Here is a 9,902-nt window from a genome sequence, read left to right as displayed (position 1 = left end):
CTAAAACTCGACTTTGAGGAATTAGGAAATAGTCTATCTATGAATACACAGCAAGAGCAGGGGAGGGGAAAAGGTGTAATATTTACATCCAATGTTGAAAAATCCTCCAAACATCTAGAAACTGATTATATCTTAGTGTTATTTTTTTTTCCTAAAATAGCTAAACTGCCTTGCAAATTGTCCTAAAAAGGGTCCAGGATCAGGTTGAGATCAACACTAATGATGATCCTACCCTTTGCCAGTATCTTAACTTTATCAATACTTTTTTAATATGGGTGTAGCAGGTAGAAAGAGGGGGGATCTATTTATTTTTATTTTTATATTATTACCTGGTCAGCAGCTTTAAATAGAGGCGCTGCTGACACAGGTTTCTTAAGTAAGGGCATTTTGCCCTTAGTTGTAATGTGTAATGTGTGGGTAGGCAGAGCTGATGGCTGAGGGAAGGTTGCTAAGCAACCAGAGACACAAGCAGGGGAGCCGTTAGGGAAGATATAACGGCTCTCTGAGGGGTTGAGTTGGCAGTTGGAGCGGACAGGGGAAGAGAAGAGACGCAGCAGGCCCAGCTGAGGAGAAGCAGGCCAGACACTGCAGCAGCTGACATTTTGGGAGAAAAGTAATGCGCTGAGATGATTCTTCAATCCTCCACAGACAGCCATCAGTCCATCAAGGCTGACAAGGAGTGAGGAAGCCAGGAGAGAGATTTCAGGCAGATGAAAATGAGCCAGTCAGATGTATAGCCAGTGATTCTTGATACAGAGGTGCTGGGAAAGAAGCCTTTAAATCTGACACGTATGAAATATGATTAATACTGTGATAAATCCGCGTGTGACAAGAAAGATACTTGAACATTTTGATTACAGTGAATTGGCTCTGGTGATGTCCCCCACTGCTGAAGTATAGTGCTGGTGAGACCGAGAATTGAGACTGACAATCCCTAATTGTTATGATTATCATCTTACTTGTATTTTCATAAGTTTACCTGAATGGTTGCGGAAATGGGAAAACAGTTGTGTTATGGAAGGCAGAAACTGCATATTGCCCATATACTAGGCATGAGACTATGAAATAGTGAGATTGAGAAGAAAGTGAATCTGGTTAATGAAATAAGCTATTGCCCTGTCCGCTAGAGGCCTATCTTAACCTCTTATAGCTTACTGACTTTACCAAAGTAATAAATGCAAGAAGCCATTTCGTTTTGGTTATTTTATGTGTGGTGCACAAGATAGTGCGAAGTTATATTGGAAGAAATACCTACCTATGGGAAGAGTGGTCCGACTGGATTCCTGTAAAAGAAAGGAGAAATTATTAATATGTCCATTTACCAGTAGTGTTGAAAGATTTAAAAGAAGTACCTGTTAATAGACTGTTTCTCTGGCAATAGACTGTCCTGCAAAAGAACAGAAGAGATTACATACAGGAGCGGCAGAAGCTGAGATTGATAAAGAAACTGTTTTGCTCATAAGAACAAGTGACAGAGTTATTTTATTCTTCTTATTTAATTCTAGTAACCTTATTAATTTACTAAGAATTTAGTAATTCACTAACCAATTTTATTTCTTTTATAATTTATTATTAACTTATTAACCAACCAATTTATTAACTTCTAACCATCTAACTTATACATTTATTATTCTGGCTTTTCCCAAGAAACGGCTGAACTATTGAATAAGAAAAATAGCCAGAATAATTGATCAGACTGAGAACAAAAAAACAAGAGTACTCCATTTACTATTGAGTTATGAAAGATTTTGCTGATCAGCAAACTTAGAGGTTAAAGTACTATATAATGGTCTTGTCAGTGAAGCATTAAACTGAAATTACTTTAGTACTCAGGGTTTAGGAAATCCAAATAAGGTCCATTTTTCATTAAAGTGGGTGGGAATGCTGAGAAAATACTTACCGGGTGGGAAGGTTATGTGTTATTGTTAACCAGTTGTTTTCCTCCTAGCTTCCGGAAGTGTTCTATAGAAAGAAGACCAGAAGATAATAAGAAGACTGTGATATTAGAGATTGTGTTGTTTGTAATTCTCATTGGTTACATGGAGTAGAAAGTGTATTTTTATCTTTTATTTTGAATAAAACTTTTGAATTTTACAACCTGCATTGGTGTTTGTGGAGTTCTCCTTCAGTTGGCGGTTTGAAACCGATTACATCATTTTGGCGCAGTCGGCAGGATGGAGGCGGAGTTACAGTCAGAGGGCCAAGGCCCCGCTCCAGGAACCAGTGCCGCTGCGGGGGAAAGATCCCATTTAACACCTTCTGCTTATCAGATGACACCTGTTGGGCTTCTGGCCACCTATTTGCCCAAATTTAATGGCAATAATATGTTGCTAAGAGACTGGATTGAACGGATTCAAAGTGCTGTTAAGGCTTATAAAGTTCCAGTGGAAATTCAACGAGAAATAGCTATCCTAGCTTTGGAGGGAGATGCACGTAAGACTATCGTTACTTCTGAGCTCCCTGAACCTGCCCCAGTAGAAGCAATTATTGAAATGTTAGAGGAAATATATGGAGATCCAACTGATCTACATATATTACGTAAGAGATTTATTGATCGAATACAGAAACAAGAGGAGACCATTCCTCAATTCGCAAATGCCCTTAAAGAGCTGATGAATGCTCTGACTCAAAAGGAAATAGAGGAAAATGAGATTTCTAATGTAGATGCTGAGGCTTGGTTAGTACACCAGTTTTTGCTGGGTTTGAGGAGTGGAACCACTCGACAGCATCTTAAAGCGAAATTAGAAAGAGATAGAAAAATCCGATTCCATAAACTGCAAAGTCTGGCAGTCAAATACCAGCAGGAAGAGGAGGCTATGCAGGTTAATTCCTTCCAGATGAATGTACAAGCACCTAATTTTCATAACAAAGAACAGAAAGAACCCTACAAAAGTGAGATAGAGACTTTGACTGAGGTAGTCCAACAACTGACAAAGGAGATAAAGAAGTTGAAAGAAGAAGAACCATCCCTGTCTAGTAAAAACCTTCCTTCAAGAGTAGAAAACGAACGAGAATCACCATTTGTCTGCTGGAATTGTGGGAGAGAAGGACACATGGCTAGAAACTGTACTGACCGTAAGCGGTTGGAGAGACGACCATATTTAAACTGAATGATCCTGCAGCCGAGGGTCAGACTGCAGGATATATCCAACAGACCCCAGATAGAAGTAAATCACCTTTGATGAAAAGTATAAAGACACAAACCCATAGGAATTTCGGAAAAAAATGGAGTAATGGCTCCTTTAAGAAAAAGAATATAATTGTATTTAAGAAAATGATAGGGGTAGTGAAGTGGTTCAACGATAAAAAAGGCTATGGTTTTATATCTCTTAGACACAAGGAGAGAGATATGTTTGTACCCTGGACGGCCATAGGGAAGAACAACTCCAAGAATCAGTTTTGCAGTTTGAGGAATGGGGAGACGGTCGAATTTGATGTTGTAGAAGGAACTAAAGGTATCGAGGCTGCTAATGTGACTGGTCCTGGTGGTACTCCAGTTCAAGGCAGTAGGTATGTGAAGCGTTTGAGACCCCGCAGGCATGGTGCGAGAGATCTTGATTACTATCCGAAGAAGTCTCTGTTGTATCAACAGAAACTGGGAGAAGTAAAGTATTCTGGACCACCCGCACTGCACAAAGAGTTTAAACGGAGGTGTGATCCAGTTTCATCTGACACTCAGTTCGGTGAAAGGAGGGAACCTAGAGATACCGGAGACAAAAAGGATAAGCAAATTCAGGATAAGCCAAGTATCTATGTAGCAAAGGAAACTGTAAAAGACTTAAGTACACAGAAAATTGAAATATGTGAACAGAGAAAAGAAACAGACACTTCTTCAAGAAAAGACTGGGAAGATTACTGGAATCTAATGCCTAAACCTCAACGACACAGACGTAGTCAAAAAAGATATGGTTTATCCGAAACCCCTCGGATACAATCTATCAAGGAGGAAGATCTTGATTACCTGGCCAGGACCTCTCCATATGACCAAATAAGAAGAGTAGAAACAGGGCCTGAATTAGAGTCTACCATTGTTTCTCAAATTGAGATCCATGATGAAGTAAAGTGGCCTGAGTTTGATCGTAGACGTAAAGAAGAACAAGTGTTAATACCACAGGAAACTGTGGTTCAAATTCAAAATGGGGATAGTAGTTCTGAATTGAGTAAAAAAGCTCTGACATTTAATAAAGAAGAATCTGAAAGTTTAGATTCACAGCCTCAACGATACAGGAGGAAAAAGAAAGGACAGTGTTGGATGGAAACGCTTCAGGTGATGAATGAGCAGTTACAGGAAGCTTATCTGAGGATGCAATTGTCTGATGCTTCAGCAGACAAACCATCCTTCAAGATGGATATGGTTGTCTTATAGTGATGATATATCGCTTTACCAAGTTTGCGGAATTGGTATGCCTCAGGTGGACGAAATTGCGGAAATATGGTGGATTCCCCCAAAGAGTGCTGAATGTTCCACCCCAGAGGGTGGGCCTGATGACTGTAGCTTCGTCTCCTGGCCCAATGCCGATTATGATTCTCCAGGGAGAATCCCAAATTTTGAACAAGAGGAGGTGGACACTGCTTTGATTGGGGAGAATTCCGTGGACACTGATGAGAAAGGGGTGGGGAATTTAGAACGTATTAGAAAATCTACTCGGACTAACCAAGGAAAATTATCTGATAGGTATATGCACGAAGAATTCCTTTGGTATTGATGTATGATTTTAGTGTATAATTGTAGAGGACTACAATGTTCAAAGAAGGGGGGAATTGTAGCAGGTAGAAAGAGGGGGGATCTATTTATTTTTATTTTTATATTATTACCTGGCCAGCAGCTTTAAATAGAGGCGCTGCTGACACAGGTTTCTTAAGTAAGGGCATTTTGCCCTTAGTTGTAATGTGTAATGTGTGGGTAGGCAGAGCTGATGGCTGAGGGAAGGTTGCTAAGCAACCAGAGACACAAGCATAGGAGCCGTTAGGGAAGATATAATGGCTCTCTGAGGGGTTGAGTTGGCAGTTGGAGCGGACAGGGGAAGAGGAGAGACGCAGCAGGCCCAGCTGAGGAGAAGCAGGCCAGACACTGCAGCAGCTGACATTTTGGGAGAAAAGTAATGCGCTGAGATGATTCTTCAATCCTCCACAGACAGCCATCAGTCCATCAAGGCTGACAAGGAGTGAGGAAGCCAGGAGAGAGATTTCAGGCAGATGAAAAAGAGCCAGTCAGATGTATAGCCAGTGATTCTTGATACAGAGGTGCTGGGAAAGAAGCCTTTAAATCTGACACGTATTAAATATGATTAATACTGTGATAAATCAGCGTGTGACAAGAAAGATACTTGAACATTTTGATTACAGTGAATTGGCTCTGGTGATGTCCCCCACTGCTGAAGTATAGTGCTGGTGAGACCGAGAATTGAGACTGACAATCCCTAATTGTTATGATTATCATCTTACTTGTATTTTTTATAAGTTTACCTGAATGGTTGCGGAAATGGGAAAACAGTTGTGTTATGGAAGGCAGAAACTGCATATTGCCCATATACTAGGCATGAGACTATGAAATAGTGAGATTGAGAAAAAAGTGAATCTGGTTAATGAAATAAGCTATTGCCCTGTCCGCTAGAGGCCTATCTTAACCTCTTATAGCTTACTGACTTTACCAAAGTAATAAATGCAAGAAGCCATTTCGTTTTGGTTATCTTATGTGTGGTGCACAAGATAGTGCAAAGTTATATTGGAAGAAATACTTACCTATGGGAAGAGTGGTCCGACTGGATTCCTGTAAAAGAAAGGAGAAATTATTAATATGTCCATTTACATGTCCATTTACCAGTAGTGTTGAAAGATTAAGAAGAAGTACCTGTTAATAGACTGTTTCTCTGGCAATAGATTGGTCCTGCAAAAGAACAGAAGAGATTACATACAGGAGCGGCAGAAGCTGAGATTGATAAAGAAGCTGTTGTGTTTTTATTTTTTTGCTGGTTTTTTTGGGCAAGCATATTGAGTAGTTTTGCTCATAAGAACAAGTGACGGAGTTATTTTCTTCTTATTATTTAATTCTAGTAACCTTATTAATTTACTAAGAATTTAGTAATTCACTAACCAATTTTATTTCTTTTATTATTTATTATTAACTTATTAACCAACCAATTTATTAACTTCTAACCATCTAACTTATACATTTATTATTCTGGCTTTTCCTAAGAAACGGCTGAACTATTGAATAAGAGAAATAGCCAGAATAATTGATCAGACTGAGAACAAAAAAACAAGAGTACTCTATTTTCTATTGAGTTATGAAAGATTTTGCTGATCAGCAAACTTAGAGGTTAAAGTACTATATAATGGTCTTGTCAGTGAAGCATTAAACTGAAATTACTTTAGTACTCAGGGTTTAGGAAATCCAAATAAGGTCCATTTTTCATTAAAGTGGGTGGGAACGCTGAGAAAATACTTACCGGGTGGGAAGGTTATGTGTTATTGTTAACCAGTTGTTTTCCTGCTAGCTTCCGGAAGTGTTCTATAGAAAGAAGACCAGAAGATAATAAGAAGACTGTGATATTAGAGATTGTGTTGTTTGTAATTCTCATTGGTTACATGGAGTAGAAAGTGTATTTTTATCTTTTATTTTGAATAAAACTTTTGAATTTTACAACCTGCATTGGTGTTTGTGGAGTTCTCCTTCAGTTGGCGGTTTGAAACCCTTTACATGGGCTGTTTAGCCTTTATTTGGAGTTTAAATATTGGCTAATGTAACTTGTATTTTACTCCCCCTATAGCTGTAAGTTCCCTTGCCTCTGCATCCATATATGTTTCTTCAAACGGAAATGGTAAGTAACTTTTATTAGTTCTTAGGAGTTTATTATAATTGCTAGACCTCATGTTTATTAGCTAAAAGATTTACCCTTCCATGATATGATAAGCTCCAAAGGACAGTCCCATTTACAGGTAGCACCGTCTTCTTTTATCTTCTATAGAAGTGGCTTTAAAGGGATACTGTAGGGGGGTCGGGGGAAAATGAGTTGAAGTTACCCGGGGCTTCTAATGGTCCCCCACAGACATCCTGTGCCCACGCAGCCACTCCCCAATGCTCTGGCCCCGCCTCCGGCTCACTTCTGGAATTTCAGACTTTAAAGTCTGAAAACCACTGCGCCTGCGTTGCCGTGTCCTCACTCCCGCTGATGGCACCAGGAGCGTACTGTGCAGGCCCAGTATAGTCTGTTATAAACATTAGGATAGAAAGGGTGAGGGGAGTGAAACTGACAGTCGATATCAAATTTGCAAAAATATCAAAATTACTTTATTAATCCAACAACACTCACATAAAAAAATTTATGATTAAAAGTATGTTGCAGCTAGGTGGCCACCCCGCAACCAAACCGGCGCCCTCACATACACACACCCGACCAACTCACACATCAAACAAGCTGACAAGAGAAGTTGCAAAAGTCGTCAAATGGAAGCCGAGTTGACTATTGCATGGTCATTTGGACCATATGTCCCCAAGTCCTTAAGGCTCAGTAGCAAAAATATGCATTGAAGAGGCTGTTAGTGCAAAGTTCCAGTCTGTCAGACCTCAAGGATATATGCCACAAGCAAATGTCTTTTAAACAGCCAGGTCAGGAATAAGCAAAGCACATGCAGCAAAATAAGCCAGTATAAGCCAATGAGGCAATGTTCCATGCAAGCACAGCATAAATTGTCTTACCGATCAGATGTTTTCTCGAGTCTCAACAACCAAAGTACCTTCTGTAAGTGTCACTCTGTGAGTTGCAGGCCGGACACACGACCGCAGAGTGGCCCCCTTACACAGAAGTGTGGAGAAGATGTGGAGGGAAGACTCCGTGATGTCAGGTAGATGAGGGATCCAGCCAATAATGGCTACCGTCTATCCAGTGAGCGGTGTTGCTGATTCACCGTTGTGCACCATGATGTAAGTGGTACTACACTTAGAGTCGGTGGATCCCAAGAGGCTGACGTTGCCTAATGTGGTCTGGTCGCGGGGTGCGGCGGGCTCCGGGAAGGCAGCAGAGTGCTCCGTATCTAGCTGCAGGACGTATCCACACCAAGCAAGCCCGACTGTTTCGCTGGCAGGCGGCCAGCTTTCTCAAGGGAGGCGTGATGTGTAAAACGCTACACTAGCGTGGTCCTTTTGAAGGCGCCGCCTAAGCGGCGGAAATGCGTGGGCTCCCAGCAGTCGCCACGCCCCCACGTCCACCGGCCGGAAGCAGGAAGACGAAAATCACCTGCGCTCCAGACGGCAGGCAACGGGGCGGGCAAGCGCTATGCCCCACCTCCTGACCCCCGCACATGGAACGCAGGAGTCAAGACAGCACTGCGTCACCAGTGGGGAGGAGAGGAAGGAGGGAAAATGGAGCCCACACCGATCAAGTTAAAAGATACAGCTCTCAAGAATAGATAAGGTACATATGAAAAAACATAACCCATGAGGCATGTGTCACATAGTGGCACTGCATAAGGAACAAGTAAATATACATATTGAAATGGCTTGTAGAATGTCCCATAAACAAAAAAAGTCTTATTCAAATTATTCAAATCTGCATGACCAATACAAATAGTGCCATGCTTAGCACACTACAGGTGCATTAAAGAAAAGAAGAATATATGGGGGAGATGGGAATATTGTCCAGTCTTATCCCCCCAAAAAACTGTGAATATTCAATGCACAGTGGGGACACTTTTTCTTAAAGCTATAGTCGCAGTGGGACACCCCATATGAACACGGGGGGGGGGAAGTGCCACAAACATCAGAGCGGAAGGAATGGAGAAAAAACAAACGATTCATTAAGCCCTGGGGGCTCGGTGGCTGCTAGTTCATATATCCAGCGAGCCTCTTTTTGTAGGAGTAGGCGATCCAAGTTGCCACCCCGTATTGTACCATGCAATCGGTCCAGACCGACAAAGCGGATTTGATCATATCTGCCGCCATGCACGGTCCTGAAGTGGTGAGCCACCGGGGTCAGGACAGACAGGTCCAGCTGGCCACTTTCTCTATTTTTCTTTTTGCCACGGATGTTGGTAATATGTTCACCAATGCGGGCCCGAAACTCCCGCTTGGTCTTGCCCACATAGAATGCTCCACATGGCCAGGTAAGTAGGTAAACAACCAAGGTAGTCTCACAATTTACAAAGTGTGCCAGTGTCCACTGCCTGCCGTCCGGTAGCTCGACACTCCTTCCCACCCCGACATAGCGGCAAACAGAACAACCTCCGCATGTATAGGTACCAGTCACTCGACAGTGTCGTGATCCCATATTGGAGCCCTGAAAGTGACTCCTAACTAGGATGTCACCCAGGGAAGGGGCCCTTCGGAACGACAGTGCCGGCCTAGGGGGCATGAGGGGACCAATCAAGGGATCGTTCAGCAAAATATACCAATGTCGCTGCAATGTCTTGGAAATATCCAAATGTTCACTGCAGAAACGTGTAACAAACCTTGGAGATCTGTCTGGTTGTTCCCGAGTGTATGGTTTACAAATTAAAGAGTCCCTTTTGCTACACCGGGCCCGCTCATAGGCCCTTCTCAGGCATCTATCACCATATCCCCTTGCTCTAAATCTGGACCTCAATTCCCCTGCCTCATGCTGGAAAGTCTCCTCACTGGAACAGTTTCGTCTGATATGGAGATATTGGCCAGTGGGAATACCCCTGACCGTGTGACGGGGATGAAAACTGTCAGCCCTGAGTAGAGAGTTTGTGGCCGTGTCCTTCCTATAGAGGGAGGTTTTTATTCTACCATCATTATCAACAGAGATCAATAGATCAAGGAAGGGAATATTGATGCCTGAAAATTCAGAAGTAAAATGAAGATTTCGGTCATTCATGTTCAGAGTCTGGACAAATTGATTCAAGAGGGATGTTGTGCCTGTCCACAAAATGAGGATATCATC

The 9,902-nt window shown here is 42.0% G+C and overlaps 1 long non-coding RNA gene across 2 annotated transcripts in view; it reads left to right on the top strand.

Moving 5' to 3' along the window:
- The first annotated feature begins 6,720 nt into the window (after nt 1–6,720).
- The window catches only part of LOC137544185 (uncharacterized), a 56,781-nt gene continuing 53,599 nt past the window's right edge, over nt 6,721–9,902 (top strand). For both annotated transcript variants that reach the window (XR_011025769.1, XR_011025768.1), the window contains exon 1: nt 6,721–6,821. This is a non-coding gene — a long non-coding RNA (uncharacterized lncRNA). The remainder of the gene's footprint in view (nt 6,822–9,902) is intronic.

Source organism: Hyperolius riggenbachi, chromosome 2 (assembly GCF_040937935.1).
Source record: "Hyperolius riggenbachi isolate aHypRig1 chromosome 2, aHypRig1.pri, whole genome shotgun sequence".
Taxonomy (NCBI): domain Eukaryota; kingdom Metazoa; phylum Chordata; class Amphibia; order Anura; family Hyperoliidae; genus Hyperolius; species Hyperolius riggenbachi.
The sequence above is the reverse complement of the archived record's forward strand: the minus strand, read 5'-3'. Positions and strand labels throughout refer to the sequence as shown.